Source organism: Aquarana catesbeiana, linkage group LG10, assembly GCF_042186555.1.
Source record: "Aquarana catesbeiana isolate 2022-GZ linkage group LG10, ASM4218655v1, whole genome shotgun sequence".
NCBI lineage: Eukaryota > Metazoa > Chordata > Amphibia > Anura > Ranidae > Aquarana > Aquarana catesbeiana.
Window position 1 is genome coordinate 142,446,540 of NC_133333.1, and position 20,419 is coordinate 142,466,958.

Below are 20,419 nucleotides of genomic sequence, written 5' to 3' on the forward strand. Positions count from 1 at the left end.
TGTGTGCCGGGCTCCATTACCTGTGAGCGTCACGACGCATGGGGGCGGAGCCCGGTGGCAAATTCAAAAAGTGCACAAAACGTAACACATACAGTAAACGTTCTGCCTGGAAACTTGAAATTGTCCATGGCAGCCAAAAAGTGTCCCTTTACGTCAAAAGTGGTTTTAGACCAGCTAGAAAACAATGATAGTAAATTAGAACACTTGCAGAATTGAGCGATAGTGAATCGTGGGGAAATAAATTTTATTATTATTATATTATTATTTTCTATAATTATTTATAGATATTTATTATATTATAATTCATGATATCGTGTTTCAAACTTTATCATACCTGAGATGTCTACTAGACTCTTGTTTAGACAGATTTAAGTGTGTTATTACTAAGAATTACAGGCATACAATATAAAATGCCAAATTTCTATGCAAAACAATGTACCGCTTTGAGATGCAAAAATCTAACATAATCATAATGCCAGGGTGGGTACAGTTCATGTGCATGTAAAAGCATACGTCCCAATACTTTTGGTAATATAGTGTATGTAGCAATATGGCTAGTGTTGGGCTATACATCCATATAAAATGGTCACTGCAGAGATTTTGAATACCTGAAATTCAAATTGATGTTTTTTTTTTTTTTAACTATACATGGATTTGAACAATTCGCTAACCAAAATGTTTCACATACAAACACATAACAAACAACAATACATATTAATACTTCACAGTGTCTTCCAAAAGCCATAAGCATATAAATGCAGTAAAATCAAGGTAAGACATCTATTTATCAAGCGACACAAAAGTTATGCCCTATACACACGATAGGATTTTCTGATGGAAAATGTGTGATAGGACCTTGTTGTTGGAAATTCCGACCGTGTGTAGGCTCCATCACACATTTTCCATTGGAATTTCCGACACACAAAGTTTGAGAGCTATCTATAAAATTTTCCGACAACAAAATTTGTTGTCGGAAATTCCGATTGTGTGTACACAAATCCAACGCACAAAGTGCCACGCATGCTCAGAATAAATTAGGAGATAAAAGCTATTGGCTACTGCCCTGTTTATAGTCCTCACGTACGTGTTTTATGTCACCGCGTTCAGAATGATCAGATTTTTCCGACAACTTTGTATGACCGGTGTATGCAAGACAAGTTTGAGCCAACATCCGTCGGAAAAAATCCATGGATTTTGTTGTCGGAATGTCCGATCAATGTCCGACCGTGTGTACAGGGCATAAGACTGATGTCCTCCAACTTTCACATGCCAGTTTATTCTAAAATATAACACAATGGGGTTGATTTACTAAAACTGGAGAGTGCAAAATCTGGTGTAGTTGTGCACGATAGCCAATCAGCTTCTAACTTTAGCTTATTCAATTAATCTTCAACAATAAAACCTGGAAGCTGATTGGTTTCCATGCAGAGATGCCCCAGATTTTGCACTCTCCAATTTTAGTAAATCAACCCCAATGATGATTACTCCACTAGGGTTCTCAGCGTTGCCCCCTACCCTCTATCATTACAAAGTCTGGTCATTCTTTCTGTGCTGCATCCTCCATACAGAAGAATATATGGGGAATCCAGCTATATGTCTATTGGGAGTCCTAGGTGTAGTAATCCATATCTAAAGTTAGCCTTGCCGAATAATGATACAAAAACAGTTTAATCTGCATGGGCCAAAGACACAGATTTATTAAAGTAGTACAGTTTAATACCAACTTCAGAAAAGAACCTTACAGCCATAACCTTGTGCTAGTCACACATATTGTATACTGTGAGCATTCCTGGAGAATATTCTGAGTAGTATCCTTAAAATGTAACCAAAGGCAAAACTTTTTGTTTTCGTTTTGAAAAGAAGGGAGGGGCATTAGAACACCTGTCAGTTTTTATTGCTGGCTGTTTCCTCCGTTGAGGAGATTTACCCTCTCTATGTGTTCTATTTACCAGTATCAGTGAAAGTGAAAGTAAACGAAAATCCCCAATTTTGAATTGTCCTCAGAAAAGTAATAGAGAGGAAATCTTCCAATTGGGACACTAGTTATGGTAGTTATGGTGACCTGGGGGTCCCCAAAAATTATCTTAATTTGCTATATTTCCTCTCACTTCTTGTTTACCTATGGGACAGAAAGTAAAGGGAAATTCACCCCCCCCCCCATGGGACCCTCCCTTGTTTTATCCAACACGAACAAAAAAAAAAACATTTTGCCTATAGTTCTACTTTAATGTTTGTCCTTACTAGAAGTGCCAGACTGGCATCCAACTATCCCAAAGTCCAACTCAATATACTGGCAGGGCACTGGCCTTTCTATTCAGGATGTGGCATCTATCTATAAAAACAAACAATAATGCTTTTCACACTTTTTGTTCTGATGGATCTAGAATGTGTTTAGCTGATTTAAACTCAACACATATTTGGGTTTTTAAGCACGTAAACCAAAACCTCTAATTTTAAATGGTACATTTCCAACAGTTAAGGCTTTCTTCACTAAGGCTCAAGGGGACAGCAAGACTGATTCTTTGTGTAAAAACATTGGCAGAATGGCTGAGTGTTGCATGTCTGTCTTGCTACTATGGTCCCTGAAAAAGTTACTACATGCTTGTAGTCTACTACCAACCATACCCAAAAGATACGCTTCAGGCATAGTTGACATTTAAAATGGACATGTTTTGGACAAAAATGTATAGAATGACACTTTCAAAAGAAAGCAGGTACAATAAAGAACTATTTTACTAAGGCCCCCTAAAGGTTCGGTGAAAACACAGAATTATTGGAACTTATAGGCAAAGCTATACAATGGGGGGAATAATTATTTGATCCCTGCAGATTTTGTACGTTTGCCCACTTACAAAGAAATGAAGGGTCTATAATCTTTTATCATAGGTGTATTTTAAATGGTAGAGACAGAATATCAACCAAAAATCCAGAAAAAAACATAATACAAATTTAATTGCAGGGGATCAAAGAATTATTTTCCGTACTGTACCTGCATCCAGAAATGCACTGCTTAGTTCTTGTGCAAATATTCTATAGACTCAGGCATTGCTGCATGGGAGACAGTGGGTGCAGTTAAGGTACAACTTTCAGAAGCTAATGGGGAACAGTTTGAGCAGAGGAAGTGGAGACAATGTTGCATTTCCTGAGAAAGTCATACAAGTTCAAGTTGAAACTGAGCCAAGAGTGATCATACTGACAAGTCAAGGGCACAGTTTTAAAACAATATGTATTGTTAAAATTCATGCATTAACTGATGCATTTTAAATGTTCCCCCCGGTCAAGTCTAATTTGAGCTTTAAATATGTTATCAGTGGTAAATTCAGCATATATTTGATGGACCAGTCCTCTTTAAAGTGATAATTTAGTTATAGGTGGAGTCAAGTGGGCTCAGTCAGGCACTGGCTTCCTTTATGTCCTGGATATTCCAATAACAAATTTTCCCTGCCATTATCACTGATCATGTTCCTGTTCTCCTGGGGGCTTGGGGCATTTCTGCCCACTTTTTGCGTGTTTCAGTATAATCTATTGTATATAAAAATGTTAACATAAAAATGGGAGCACTCATAAAGGCCACAACAGGTATACACAGAAATTGAACCATGGAGACCTCATCAATAGAGTCCCTGGGAGATGTAAAAAATATTGTCATGGGGTTTAACGCTGCAATGTCTAACAAAAACTGAAATATCACTTTTAGGTGGTCCTATCCTGTAAAAATAGTCTTCAGTAACCTCTTTCCTTATTTTTTTAAATTATCTTTTATCTGTAATAGATTTTCACACTTTGCCAGCCTCAATTCCTTGGTTTCCAAAAGCCTAAATGACCACCTTGTGACAAAATAGTCAGGACAAAAAATAGGAGTTCCTATGGATTTTTGTCTAAACTCCTTGATGATATAGGGCCCTGAAGAATGTAAGAAAATTGATGTAGATTGTATCACCCCTATTAGGGAGTTAATATTTCTCTACATATGTGCTAACAGGCACTAATTTATTTCATTATGTTCCAAAATTGCCCCGTTTTTTAAGGGCAAACATAAGGGTACCTTTAAAGCAGACATGGCTATACAAGTTAAAATACTAAGGCTCCTTCTGGCATAGCCAATCATAATCAATCCTTTTTTTTTTACTTTTGGCATACCGTCAGCAATTTTGTAATTCTGTTCATAAACTCTTGCTATTTACCCATCCCTGCCACATTGCACAGCCAACAAAAAAAAAAAACATTTGCTACTTCCTCAGTTCCAAATGACCATTGATTAATGATGTTGATTCATTTGGATTGATTGAAAAGGTGCAGGGACTGTGTGAAGGTTCACCAAACTTAAATTAGTTGAAGCTGTATTGAATACTCAATCATGTGCGAGGGAAATAAAAAAATAACAGGATTTTTTTTCTAACATGTGATTGGATAATTAAAGTGAACACACCCTTACTTAAGATTCTCAGGACAGGACACAGGAAGCTACAAAGTAAAACCAAAAAAACGGTGTGTTACCTGTCCAGCTGTTGGCAGGTTTAAATAAGGCATGAGACCATCCAAACAGAATTGCAAACCCAACTGCTTGTCTGGAGTTCTACTCTGAATTATACATTTTGATCTATAAGTTTCCTTCTGATGGATCCCAGTTGATATTCACATATTCTAATTGTTTGGATTGCTCCTTATCTCTATGTACAGTATGATCTACATTTACTAAGTCGGTAAATTTAAGGTGAAAGATGGATATAATGTAAATATTCCATGTATGTGAAAAATGGGAATTATACAACTGGATACAAGAATAAAACTGGAGTTGCTGTCTATATTGACTATTTCAAATATATGAAATGAAGGGTAAAACCTGATTTGCTCTTATAAGAAACTACTCCAATGTTCTGATTTTAATTTTTCCAGTTCTACTATATCAGCATCCACTATGTTATACAACCGAAAAAGTGCACTAGTCACAAAACACAGAGAGTGATACACTTTGGCCTTGTGTCAACTAATAGGAAACATTATCAAATAGATTAAATCTTGCCCATGCCTTCTTTCCTGATTTTGCTTATATACATAACTGACATATTGGTGAATGACGTAATTTACAGGTTTAACTGTGGTGGTAAAGCCCATATGGCTGGATGGCCTGCAGCACTCCCTACATTTGCAGTAGAGAACTGGACCCTCTGTATGCTTTCTAGCAAGTCTGTGTGTTCAACACCACTTCTTGTCAAGGTCTGTGTAGCACTCTCCATGCTCAGAAACACCTGGATTCCCCTGCTTTACATAGAAGGTCATAAACTGACATTTTTCTATATTTATTGACATAGACAGCAGGTCGATCTGGAGTGTTAAACTTGTTACAGATTATAAACGGATTTTACTTTACACTAAGTTTAAGTTGAAATGCTCAACACATCTCAAAATTTGTATAGTCTTTGTAGATGACCAAAAATCTATGATTTTATGGCGTTAAAAAGTGTTTAATTGGAGCTATGCAGTCTGCATGGTGTTACGATTGTACCAGGGATGGACATACCATCTGTGTGAGCTCTACTGAGATAATGCCCAATGCTTCTCTCTATTCCTCTCAATACTATTTGCACTGGAAGCATTTGGAGTATTCGCTGTCTGACCCCAGTTGTATATTATGAACCATAAGAGAGCTAAGAATAAATATCTAGTTATCTATTTATCATGAATAAAGCTGGCTTTAGATGGATCAAAAATTGGCCAGTTCAGCAAAGGCCAAATTTTAATCCATCTATGGCTTTGAGAGAAGTTGATTTAATGATCGGCTTCTCTCACTGGGAAATGTTAGAAATTTTCATTCGGTCAGCACATGAAGCCAATTGGCTGCAGCTCTGGTCAGTGTATTCTGACAGTGGAGGAGTCCCTTCTGTCAGAATACAATAGCACAGTGGGAATTAATCCGTTATCCACCTCAATTGTGTAAATGGGGGAATCTGTTCATTTTATTCTGATCAACCTGCTGGATGATTGAAAAAACTGACCTATCTATGGCCAAGTTAAGTGTCTGTACTTGGGCAATAGTTGTCCCACACAGGGGCCATTTAGGGACTATGACTGTCAATGGATTGCTCTATGCTTTATAACACTCTATGTGTAGCTGTTGAAACCTTCAAGCAAGTAGGAATTTCTTATAATCTTTTTACAATACACAATGTCCATTGCATGGCAACATGTTATGCTGTGAATGGTGCTATTGAAAGACAGTAATTAACAACAAGCAAAACACACATAAAAAAACTATACTGTTAGAAAAGACTCTTACATGTGTGACCACTGCCAGCTTAACATATCAGTCAATAAGTAACATCATGAACAACCTCTAAGAATAGTCACAAAAATTACTATACACTATGTATCTGATATAAGTCTACTTTATACTTCACAAAACTCCTTTGGTTCTTTTCATTGGAAGTCCTCTCATGGGTTACTTATTACTGCTGTGGCATAGCGTAAGTTAAAGTGTAAAATGAACACCACTTCTTATGGTACGGTGCCATAGATTCATAAATACAGTTTCATTCTATTTAAATCAGTGTTATGGTGCTCTTTTTTTATAGATATATACATCTTGTACCATTTTATATCATTAAGGCATCATTATTCAATACAGAAAGTGAATTCCCAGTTGTAAAAACTCATATCAAGCAATCAGAAATGTGTACTGGTCTGACAGATCTCTGTACCTGGCTTCTCAAGATAGCACACCTGCTGTGGTCATTAAGGGTCTCAATTTCCCAGCTGGAATTTCCTTTATTTTACAAAACAGAGAACATAACAGTACGACAATCTTGCTACAGTAGGAGGAATCAAACTGCATGATCGGGGGGAGCAGAGCCGGAAACTCCAGCGGGAGATCTTGTTGATGGAAGGCCCAGGAAACATAAGAATGAATGACTCAACCCACTACTGTCCACCTCTAATTGAAATATCCAGTTTGATTGGATTGATCTTTTAAATAAGACGAACAATCAGCCAACATTGGGCACAGAATATTTAACTGATTGATGCTTAGTGGTTAGGGCATTCATCTCAGAATAGTTCACCTTTCCTCCTCACAGTATGAAAAGACATGGCATAATATTTCATGACTGATACCAGTTACTGCTATCTAAGTACAACAATTCCATAGCACCAACAATGAGTTAGGTGCCAGTGTGAAATATGACCTCATTAACACTTGATATCCTGCAGGGGGCTGCAGTTTATCATTAGGCGAGGCATCGTAGGCAACAAGAGTTAACGTTCCCTATGGATTTTAAAAGGCCTATTTGTTGATCTTCCTGTTAATGAGATTGATCTGGAAGGGTAGATGTCACATTATGGTCGAGGCAATTTTAATACGTAAATATGAAATTAAGTTAGATTACCAGCAAGGGCACATATGAAATGACTGGCAATTATGGATGTAGCTTAAAATTGAAAGAAGCACACTCCATTTCCTATGATAAGCTGTAGTTTGCTATAATTTATCAATATAGTCTTTCATTACAACCAGTCGTACAGCATTACCATAACCATTTATCCATGTTATGGCATAAAAATTAAAATAAAATAGGCTTTAAACACCATACCATGGCACAAACTATATGAACGGATCTATAAGACCTAATTAGTTATGCACAGCCACCCACAGACCAAAAAACAGCTCACCTAATACCTCCAGTCTTGCTGTGGGAAGTAAAATCCCCGGTCTGTTAGCGTTAGTTTAGCAGCCACCTGCCCACAGCCTGCTGAAGGGCTGGAGAGGGCACTTCTACTTCACATGTACATTTTATGGAATGATAAAGATCATGTCAGTGTTTCAAATACCACTAGCTGGGAGGAGGGAAAGGACAACAGAAATAAAACAAAGTGGCTTCCTGAGCCCTCTATCTTTCTAGGAGACATTCATCTAAGTAAAATATATCTGTTTAGGGACCAGTGCACAGGCAAGTCAAATTCACTTGCATAATACACATCTGTGCTACATTTTGTCTGGCATGGCATAAGCATGTATAATGTATGGGCATTACTAAGTCAAACAGATTGCTGCACGTTCTGTAAATGCATAGAACAATAAAACAGATAGATAGATAGATAGATAGATAGATAGATAGATAGATAGATAGATAGATAGATAGATAGATAGATAGATAGATAGATAGATGCAAGCACATATACATGCACATTTGTGTTGGAGCGAACCTATCCTTACATCATATATATGACATATGAGCATTAAGTAAATAAATTAGCTACATACGTTCATTGGATATATATATATTACGATTTCCCTTTTGCCACCCAAACTCCTAACCCCACAACTGTAATTCATTTAGCACCACTTGCTAATCAGTCTTTTGCTATATGTCATACATCACCAGCTGATACAGAGGATACATTAAAACTAAATGATATCCATGTAAAATAAAAAAATAACCATGTGTCCCTCTTTAGCGGATAGCATTAGAAAACCAGTTTGCTAATTGCCAGCATTTGCCCAATCCCTTTTGAAAATCCAGATAAAGCCAATTGTTAAGCATGTTACTAAGTATCTGTTGCATTTTCCAAAATGTTATGACCGCTGATTACAGATGGGCTAGAAGGAAAAAAAAACTGATAGTCATGCAACAATTTTTTTTTTCTTTTAGACAGGCACTGTATACAGATAGACACATGTAAATAATAATGATTGAAAATATTGGGTATTATATACATGAATGAAATTGGGTAATACACATATAGAAAGTGCTGCACAGCTGACAAAAGCTGATCCTGTAGCTAGCTACCATGTTGCTAGAATGATGCTCTTACCTTGCTTAAATCGTGTGCTTGGATGAGAATGTATGTCTGTGTGTCTATAGGATGATCAGGAGATGCTCATATAAATCCCTGGATGTATTAGCGTCTCTCCCTCATGCCCTGGAAGGTTCTGTGGAATGGCATTTATTTTAAGAGGGGATATTTTGCAGAAAAGGAGAAAGACTTCAGCATCCTGTTATTATGTCACTGGGAGAAACCACTGTGAAAAAAGTACACGAGAGAAAAGGGGAGAGATGGAGGGAGAGAGAGAATGAGGCGAGAGCATGTACACAGCATTGGGATTGAGGTGGGGGAGGGGGGAGAAAAGCAGAAGGAAAAGAGTGGGACAAAGAGGTATAGACGTCGGTTTAATATGGATTGAATGCAGGGATAGCAATAAAGGGAAGGTGAGAAAAAAATAGGGATTTTCTGGGAAAGGATTTACCATGGATCAGAAAGATCAGCAGTGATCCCTAAAATCAATGAAGCTGATAAAATATAGAGAGATTTTGGTTCTCTTCTCACCATCTATATTATAATATTCATATTTTTCTGATAGGAACATGAAGCAGAGCCAGGCTGGTCCATGAATCTGTAGGGAGGATGTTCTATTAGGAAAGCAGGGAGGATGCTGAAGAGAGGACCACAGGCAGGAGAGGAACAATTTAGAACTGGTAGCACTAATGTTGTGAATGATGATCACACATACAGCAAAGGATGCAAATACTTCATCAGAGAGGTCTATAGAAGGGACAATAGGTAAGTAGTCCTGGGTTGACGTGTGTATTGGCAGTGTCCCCAAGGAAGGGATCAGCATATGGCTAAATTGCTTGTGTTCATTCACTTTGGTTAATTCTGCTGGAATATACGAATGTGCCGTAGCCAGGCCTTTTCTCCCTATTCCAGCTCTCAGGGTCTCCATGGCAACGTGAGATGCTCATCTCCAATAGTCTTGTGATAAAATCATTTACAAGGATAAAGTGGTTCCCATTCACATGCTTGCAAACCTGTTTCTAATCACAGGGGGTGGGCTTCCACCACAAGACCTCAAAAGGTCATTTTTTATGGGAGTTATAGAACTATTAGAATTATTGGAATGACATGCAAGGAGCTTTGATGATATACAAAGTGCTGCAGCTCACAGTAACCACCCAGATTCACCTCATCGGCTCCAGAAAAATACAGACTGGCACATAGGATGTAATGGATTACTGTATTTTATACATTGCACCATAACATAAAATGCTGGATACTGGCATCAGAGAGTACACAGAGCATAGATAGATAGATAGATAGATAGATAGATAGATAGATAGATAGATAGATAGATCAACGTAGATAGATAGATAGATAGATAGATAGATAGATAGATAGATAGATAGATAGATAGATAGATAGATAGATCAACGTAGATAGATAGATAGATAGATAGATAGATAGATAGATAGATAGATAGATAGATAGATAGATAGATAGACCTCAAGTTTGTGTAAATGTTTAATCTTCATATAAGAGTCTTAAGCCGGCTATACATAGATCGAAATTCGGCCAGCACACCAAGGACTGGCTGGATTTAGATCCATTTATAGGCTTGCTGGTTGAACACAAGTTGATCTATCGATCGATTTGTGAACAACCAGCCTGTCAGGTTTTTCCCAAACAATCAGTGCCAGCAACGTTGATGACTGAATTCTGCTAATGTATGTCCCAAATATTGGGTTATTCCAGTAAGAATGACTATACTAAATACTTAAAATATAATAAATAAAATAAGTATATGCATATAAGTATGCATATACTACACAGTACCTGTGGGACTGCTGGAGAAGTGGAGAACCAATGTAGTAGCCATCACTACTACAGGCAGTCCCCGGGGTAACAAACAAGATATGGTCAGTAGGTCTGTTCTTAAGTTGCATTTGTAGCATAGGGAAGGGTTAACACCTCTGCAATGTATGTTTTGCTGTCTGTGCCTCTGTACAGAAGATTTCACCTCACTTTCTGTCCCCATGACAGTTGAATTTTAAAGATTTTGGGTTGTCATGGAAACAAGGATAAAGCTTCAGTGGAGACACCTTTTTCCCATGATAACTATAACAAGAGTGAATTTCCCTTACTAGGGGTAGATTTCCTCTCGCTTCCTGTTGTCTCCCTCCTTTGGAAGTATGAGTTGTATGTAGGTCAGATGTAGAGTTGCCACCTGTCCAGGATTCACCCGGACAGTTCAGGTTTGGAATCATGTGTCCGGGTTTCAGACTGCCTGAAACCCAGACACATTATTCAGAATAGACTATATCTTCCAGCAGGGTTGCCATCTGCAGTTGTCTAAGCTGAGAGTGTCTGTTACACTCTCTTTCATGCTGCCTAAAGCCAGCACTAACAATCCCATCCCCCAACACACACAGACAGATGGGAGAGGAGAGAGGGCTCGATCTGCACCTCTTCGTCCTGCCCCAAACCCCCCCCCCCCCCCCCCTGTTTGCCCACACTCCAATCCCTGGCACTGTGCCTCAGAAAAGAAAAGCGGGGGCTGGAAATTTGAAGTCCAGCAGCCTCAGATATATCTGAATAAGAGGTACAGACTGCCAAGGGGTGAGTGGGCTCACCATCCATCCCTGTCTATGACTGAAGTCTCCCCCCTCCCCCCTTCTCTCTCCTGACTCTGAGTGAGTACACTGAGGTAAATCAGGGTTCTCAGAGCACCCCTTACATCAGAGTTCCCCTTTACACCAGAGACCAGAGTGTTCTCCCTTACATCAGAGTTCTCAGTGTCCCCCCTCTTTAAATCAGGGTTCCCAGAGTTCTCCCTTACATCAGAGTCTGCAGAGTCCCCCATTATAGTGAAAGGGAACTCTGTAAGTTCAGATGTAAAAGTGGAACTCTGTGGACTCTGATGTAAAGGGGGACTGATTAAAAATGTTATTTATTAGCAAAATATATGTATAGTTTATACAAAAAAATAAAAATGTCGGGTTTGACTTGAAGAAAAGGTGGCAACCCTAGTCAGATGTTTTTAACTCGGGGACTGTCTGTACAGTGATCGTAACTGACTTCTGGGTGCCCAGCTACATAGTAAACATGGGGTCACTCGCTTGGCATGGACATCATTGAGAGAATGCCTTGCATTCATTAAGAAAATGCAAGTCCTGGTATCAATGGTCTCCAGGACAATAGAGAGATTACATCTTCTCAGAAGGAAGAGAAACAGGAAAAAAAAAAAAAAAACTTGGTGGAAGTCCTAACCCTCCCCTACACTATCAAAAGCAGGAAAAAAGACTTTAGGAACAGTTAAATCTAGATTGAGCACTTCCTTGAACCTAAAATACAACCTGAATAGGGTTGATTCACTAGAGAAGAATACTTCAAAAACTTTTATAAATGTTTTGTACAATTTTTAGCTCAACTCCAACCAAAAATGTTTTCTTTCATTTTGAATAGGGCCATGAAGGGTTAGAACCTCTGTCAGGTTTTTTCCCCATCCTTTTAGGATAGGAAGTAATGGGAACCCCCCCCCCCAAAAAAAAAAAAAGTGTAAATAAATAAATACAAAACACAGTTTAGTAGACTCGAGAAGAATTAGGGCAACTGATAATACCTTTATTGCTGTTTGTGCATTGATGTCCTGGTGACAACTGCACTGATCATTTCTGTCACAGGATGTGACACAGGGACAGGAAGTCTCAAAAGGGACATGAAGTAAAACAAAATGTCTCTAATTGGGTCACATAGAGAGATGAATATCTTGCAAAAATTTCAACTCTTTTTCATTCTAGCTTAAAAAAGTCCAGTGGTGTTTGGAGAGATCATTTGTGGTGCTTTGCTAAAGATGGCCATGCACATAAAGATTTCTCTCATTCTATCCAGTGAGAAATCCATAGACTGCCCCATCCAAGCTAAACAGCATGAACGAATGAATCTTCCACTGACAGCTATTGTATTCTGACAGCCACCACCCACAGCTGTCAAAATACCACAAATAGTGATTGCAGGTGATTAGCTGCAGTCACTGTTCAGCCAACTCCAATCTGTCGAGCCATGTGGTGTCAGCAAGGCCACCAATGGCTTGAATTTTGTCCGATTCACATGAATCTGACAAAATCCAAGTCATGTATGGCCTGCTTTTTTCATTTCCTACTCTGTCCACAGAAGGAGGGCTTTTACACAACCCAAATCCCTTTTTAAAAGCGTTCACTAGTTTCTGAGCATAGAGGTGATCCCATGTAATTGCTACAGTGCAGCGCTAAACCTCCACCATTAGTCACTGTCTTTTCTTTTTTCATTCATCAAAAACCTCAATACGCTTTCACTCCTTTGCTATACACTCACAGAAAGGCATGTGCTAACTGGAAGTGATTTTGCTTCGCAGTTCTGATCCCAACTGCTCACCTAAAAATCCTGGTACTTCCACATAAGGGGAGCACAGAAAAACCATTATGCTATGTGTGCCTATGTATCCAATAGGCCCAGTGCTGTCCTGTAGAGCAGAAAGACGTGCCATAGGGTGTACGAATATAGAAATTGTAGGGATGGCCACAAGGATCATACTAGTGAGGGCTGAGCTAAAGATAAATATAAATAATAAGATCTTTTGGATTTTCTTTACCACTTAACCTCCGTAAGATTTACCCCCCTTTATGACCAGGCCATTTTCTGTAATACGGCACTGCATTGCTTTAACTGACAATTGCACGGTCACTGTACCCAAATAAAATTGATGTAATTTTTTCCCACAAACAGAGCTTTCTTTTGGTGGTATTTGGTTACCCTTGCGGTTTTTATTGTTTGCACTATAGACAAAAAAAGACAGACAATTGTGAAAAAAAAACACAATATTGTTCACTTTCTGCTGTAAAACATATGCAATAATAAAAAATTGAACAAATCAAATTTCTTCATAAATTTAGGCCAATATGTATTCTGCTACATGTTTTTGGTAAAAAAAAATCCCAAGAAGCGTATATTGATTGGTGTATGCAAACGTTATACGGTCTACAAACTATGGGATATATTTATGGAATTTTTATTTATATTTTTTTTATGCTAGTAATGTCAGTAATCGGCGTCTTATACCAAGACTGCGACATTGCGGTGGACTATCGGACACTAACTGACACTTTTGGAACCAATGACACTAATACAGCGATCAGTGCTAAAAACATGCACTGTCACTGTATTAATGACACTGGCTGGGAAAGTGTTAAACATCTAGGGCAATACAAGAGTTAACTGTGTTCCTACCCAGTGTTTTTGTGTGCACAGTGTGCTGCTTTCACTAGGGGAAGAGATTGGTTCTAGTCCTTGCTTTCGGTCCCTTACCCCATGTCAGAATTGAGATATGCCTTGTTTACATATCTCAGTTCTCTGTGTTTTACTGACGATCAGCAGGTGCTGAAGGACATTGAGTCCCTGGCACCCGCAGATTGGATTCTGCTGTAAATTATCACAGCAGAAGCGGTCCACTAGTGGTGCGCACACGCCCCCTGCAGGAGGAAGTCTGGAATCATGTATATATATATATATATATATATATATATATATATATATATATACACATGATCCTGCGCACAGCTGCCACCCAGTAGTAGTAAAAGTGTTAAAGGGCAGTCAGCAAGTGGTTAATAAAGGTTTACTTTAAATACTTTGGGGCATTTGCTTTACAGAGTAGTGTCTTTTTAGGGTTATTTTGATGTTGGGCAATTGCAAACAATGGCCAATAGCTCCTGCTGCTGCCTGAGTCCCTGTATGAAGAGGAAGAGAGGTGAGAAGGGATGTTGGATCTCTTTTCCCCTCTCTTCCTTCTCACACAGGGAAGAAGGAAGGACAGTGAGCTATAAAATGTTTTTTTTTTTTTTTTTTTTTTTTTGGCTTAATGCAGGGAATGCACATAGCCTCTGATTTCAGTTACATAAGGGTGTTAAGCCCCATACACACTATTAGATTTTCTGCAGATTTTTATCTTCAGATTTACCAAAACCATGTAGTGCAAGGGCTTACCTGATTGCATACAAATTGAAACTCTTAAGGTTTGACCTCATATTATATGGTATTGGTAAATCTAATAGTGTTTATGGGGCCTTAGAGAGATGGGGGTGAAGGCTGTGGGGAGGGGAGGGGGGTTCAGCAAGAGGCAGGGAGAGAGCAATACACTGGTCTACCCAGTGATTAGCTGTGCAGGGGGTGTATCACTATAAGTCTAACAATTGGAGGACAGGCAGGCTGTGCTCCCAGTCAGGGTTGTCTTTAATATTGATTGGACCCTGGGCAAACATTTTCTTGGGTCCCTTCCATGAATGTTTGCTCTCCACCTGCTCTGAGACATACAATAAATAGCAGATAGACTCAAAGTAAGATTATTGAATCAGATCAGGCAGTGATTGCCATTGGTTGTCAGAGGTTACAGTGTATCATTACCGCTCACTGACTCACTGGCTGCTAGAGGTTACAGCACACATTATGGCTCACTGATTATTTGCTAGAGGTTACAGCACATGACTTCTGTTTGTTAATTAGTTGCTAGAGATTACTGTACATCAATACTGCTCACTGATTGGTTGCTAGAGGTTACTGGACATCCTTACCACTCATTAATTGGTTGCTAGAGGTTACTGTACATTATTACTGCTCACTGATTGGTTGCTAGTGCCCATCATTACTGCTCACTGATTTGTTGCTAAAGGTTACAGCATATCATTTCCTCACTGCCTGCACACCATGGAATGGGGACGTGAGGGGGCCCAGCAATAGACAGAAAACTCCTAGGAATCCTAGGACTCCTGGGATCAGTGGCAATGCTGGGGGGGGGTGATCAGTGGCAATGCTGGGGGATTGATGGAATCAGTGGCAGTGGTGGAGGGATGAGATTAGTTAGGAGGCAGTACACTGTGGCAAATTCTTAATCATGTAGAGCAAAGCTGGATATCTTTGTCAAGTATATAGTGGGAGATTCTACACTGAGCACCAATGTGAGGGGGGATTTACACTGACCACCAATGTGGGGGGAATTTGCACTGACCACCATGTAAAGGGAGATTTTATGCCACCCACCAATATAAAGAGGGATTTCTACACTGACACCAATGTAATAGGAGAATTTACACCAACCACCAGTGTAAGGGGGAATATACAATGACCTCCATGTAAGGGGGAAGTTACAACCATTGATGAGATTTGTACTGATCACCAATGTAAGATGACACTTCTACACAAACCACCAATGTTAGGAGGGATTTACACTGACCACCGGTGTAAGGGCAGTTCTGCACTTACCACCTATGTAAAGGGAAATGTACACTGATCATCAATTTAATTAGGAATTAACACTGACAACCAATGTAAGGGGGACCTTCACTGTCAGGTCACTTGAGTCCAGGTGACAGATGCACAGATGGAACTCTGGGTGGTTCAGGAAGTCAGGTCCACTGGAGCAGCAAAATGGATCCCACTGGGAGCTAGAGCATAAGATTCCCCAGGGCACGGAGTGTAAGAGGCAGCAGGTGTTCACCAGAACCCCTAGTGGTGAGGATGGACTGCGCTGTAACTGGCTCCAGGTCACAGCCCCCAGGGTCTCTCAGCTCATGTTCACAGTAGGTTACAGGAGGATAGAGAGGAAGCAGCAGCCCAGGACAACAAGCGATAGTCAGGAGATAAGCTAAAGGTCGAGGCAATTAGCAGACAAGGATAGACAGAGAACACTCTAAAGGTTAGGGTAACACGTTTATTTGACTTAAAAATAAAACTTGTGAGCATATACTGTAGTAAATACACAGATATAAAGCATAATCTAAAACATAAAATGTTTAAAATAAAATTGACTCCAAACCACTATAGTTTCACTTTGACCATCATTAAAGGAATGGCTAATTTTTAGTGCATCTGTGCCTAGACTTGACATAGAACTATTGGAAAAAGATTCTTTTTCCATTTAGGATAGAGAGCGGAAAGGTTATAACCCTGTTTTTTTTTTTGCCAACTGCATCCCAGTAGGGAGATTTACCTTTACTTCTTGTTTTATAGCTAAAACGGAAATTAAAAGAAAATCCTAACAAAGTGGGGTGATCCCTGGGTATCATCAGGATCACGAGAACTAGTTGGAAGATTTCTCCTCTTTTTCTGTTCTGAAGAAAAACTACAACTTTGAATTTTGTTTCACTTTAACCCTTGGTGATTAAGGTAAACAGGACAAAAAGAGATAGTGAATCTCCATAACAGGGACACAGACAGCAATTAAAACCTGACAGCTGTTGTAATCCCACTCCTCTATCCAGAACTTAAAAAAAATGCTTTTGGTTATAATTTAACCACTTGCTGACTCGCCACAGTACGTATACTATGGTAGGCCGGCATGAGCAGGCACCATCTCGCACATGTACATCATGTGCCTGCACTGGGTTTTGGAGCATGCTGCATGACCCCCCCCCCCCCTGACCAATGTGTCTGCCAGACAGTGGATTGCAGATCCCGGTACTCAGGGCTCGGTAATCATGTGATTGCTATGTCAAGAAAGCTATTAGGAATGAATTCATTCGTAACAGCTGTGTTGCCTATGCCGTGATTGGCCCATATCTATCACATGGTACCTGTGCCAATCACAGCACCCTGTACCATGTGATTGCTGTAGCCAATCACAGATCACTAGTGATCACTGCTGTCATGAATGGTTAACCCATTCATGACAGCTAAAAACTTTGCTATTACAATGATATACATTGTAACAACAAACAAAATGTAAAAAAAAAAATCTCTGATCATCCCCAGAGTAGTACACTGTTACTGTGGTGACACTGAACTACTCTGATGACAGGAAAAGAAATAAAATAAAATAAAAATATTGATTTTACTGTCACCGGTCAGTGTCCCTGGTCACTGCCACGTCAGTCATATGATGACGCTGTATTGTATATGTAGGTACATTTATACAATTTCATCATTTAAAAAAAAATAGTGACAAAAAATTACAACTTCAAAAAGCTCACCATGCCTCTTACTAAATGCCTCAGGCTGTCTTCTGTCCAAAAAGGGGTCATTTTGGGGATATTTGAACTATCCTAGAATTTTAGGGCTTCAAGAAATGAGATAGGCCATCAGTGCATCAGAACTGATCAATTTTCAAATATATCTATCATAGTTTGCACTGTATAACTGTCACACAAACAAATTAATTTATATCTATTGGGATTTTTTTATCAAAGACATTTAGCAGAATACAGTTTGGCCTAAGTGTATGACAAAAAATAGAAAACCCAGTGGTGATCAAATATCACCAAATGAAAGCTATTTGTGTTCAGTGTTGCATGACCACATAATTGCCAGCAAAAAATGCCCTGGTCATGCTGGTGGTAAAATCTCAAGTGGTTAAGGGTGCATTTATTTAGCATTTTGTACTGTTTGAAAACAGCGTGGAATAAGCCTTAATTTTACTTTATCAGAGGTGGAAAAAACCCACGTACTGGTAAACTTTATGGGTGGGTAAAAAGTTTTGCCTTAAAGTTAAAATTTAAACTTTCACTTTTCATAACAAGCAGTAGCTTTTTCCAATGTCATTTCTGGCCCAGCCATCCCAGTGTGCTTTTCTCTCACTTACCTTGTCCACATGATGATTAAAATCTTGTCAGTTTATTTGTATTTTTGAACAGTTTTTAAGATTCCATCACTTCCTGTAGCTTGTATCAGCATTCACTTTCTGTTAGGTCATCTCCCAGAAGCCTTCACTTCCTTGCTGCATCACAGAAGAGGGCGTGTCATGGTGTGTTCACTACTCTGGATGACGCACTCTCGTTACAATACCACCTTCCACCTACCTATACAATCTGATTGTAAAATCTCCTTTAGATCTCCCATTAGCTATGTAGTGCAAGGGCCTGTCTTGGTTTTGGGTGTTTTGAAGTGTTTTCACACATCATGCATAGGGCAGCGTATTTACTTGAATGGCCTGCTCTAGGCATGACAATTGCCCCAGAGAAGTTCCAGAACTTTTTTTGGAGCAGAGCATGGTGTGTTACTGCAATTTTTGGTGCATTTGCTGCACTTGGGGAGCATTTAACATTTAATGACAACTCAAGCACGATGCACATTTCCAGCATTTCTGAAACACATGGCAAAGCACGCATTTTCTGTGCAGTTTGCCATGTGCCTGAAACCACACAGATGTGAATAGAGCCTCATTGTTCTTCTGTAAATTCAATATAATTTTCGGGCCCCATTCACACCTAGTGTAGTGGGAGTGCATATTTTTGGCTTGTTTTTCCAATGACACACATACTGCAGCCTGTTAATTTTAATGGGCTGGGCTACACCTGGCAAAGTAGCTCGTGGGACATTTTTGACTGTTTTTTACTGCATTTGTCACCTGTTTTTTCATGTGCCAAAATGTGTGTTTGCTTCTGTGTTTGGTGTGTCGTTAACAATTAATGACACTGAAAGCACAACTAGATAATTTTACAATCTGATTGTACAATCTCTGTACAATTTCCTTTAGATTTACCAAAACTATGTACTAGGAGGACACACCATCAATTCAATTACTCTGTATCTACTCAGGCAGGCCCTTGCACTATATCATGGGTGTCCCGTGGGCTGCATGTGGTCCCAGGGAATTTAGCATGCAGCCTGAGCCCGTCTGAAGGGACGCTGGTGAAGCCAGGCAAATGCATGCATGGAGGAATGCCGGAGTGCTGTGAACTTAGTTGATGGGTAAAGGTGTGCTAATGAGGTCAGCTGGTAAACTCCTTCCTGTGTCATACTGGATAGTCTGTCCTGTCCATATACCAGGGAGTTTCTGAAGTGATTTTCAAAATATAGCCATAGATGAGATAAGGTCTTGCTTCCTGTACATCAGTTCGCAAAAGCAGAATAGTGTGCCTGCGGGTCCCACGGACTCGATGTCCACCGGCGGCCCATGATCGCGGCAAGGAGAGGCAGAACGGGGAACTGCCTATGTAAACAAGGCATTTCTCTGTTCTGCCTAGTGACATGACAGAGATCTTCTGTTCTTCTGATCGGGAACAGTGATCTCTGTCATCTTTCCGTAAGCCCACCCCCCCTACAGTTAGAACACGCTAAGGAAACACACTTAACCCCTTGGTATATAAAAATATATGTGACTCCCGTGCTGTCAAAGGGTCTATACTAAGGGACACGGCTGAAACACCTGTGTAACTGATCCAAGCAGAAAGAATGTAAATAAAAAAGTGATGGTGATTGCGCTGTGAAACAAAGGGGGTGGGGGGGGGGGGGGGAATGTGGAAGGGGCTAAAAAGTACTGAATACGAGTGTGGAGGTGAAAGCAGCAATGATGAAGGTGAATACAACCAAAAATACACACAAATGACACAGAATGTGTAATGTGATAAATAAATCCAAAACAATAAGGAGGAATAGGACTATGTGAAAAACAAATGGCAAATGAGTAGATCCAATGCCTATATAATCATAAATACGAAAAGTCCAAAAAATCGTGCAAACTATCTGACACAAAATAGTATAAGTAACATAAAAAATATATAATAAATTATATGATATATAAATCAAAGAAAACTAAATGAGTCCATAAGCCGTGAATATGAAACAGTCCTACCACCAAGCAAGTGTACCAGAAAAAATCTTCAGTGATAGCACCTCTGTGTCT

The 20,419-nt window shown here is 39.4% G+C and overlaps 1 protein-coding gene across 2 annotated transcripts in view; it reads right to left on the bottom strand.

The window, feature by feature from the left end:
- CACNG8 (calcium voltage-gated channel auxiliary subunit gamma 8) overlaps positions 1–9,088 on the bottom strand; it is a 188,154-nt gene extending 179,066 nt beyond the window's left edge. The window contains exon 1 of one of the 2 annotated variants that reach the window (XM_073602736.1): positions 8,809–9,088. The gene's annotated coding sequence lies outside the window, so the exon portion shown is untranslated. The remainder of the gene's footprint in view (positions 1–8,808) is intronic. The other variant, XM_073602735.1, reaches the window with a different exon arrangement.
- Between the last annotated feature and the right edge of the window lie 11,331 nt (positions 9,089–20,419).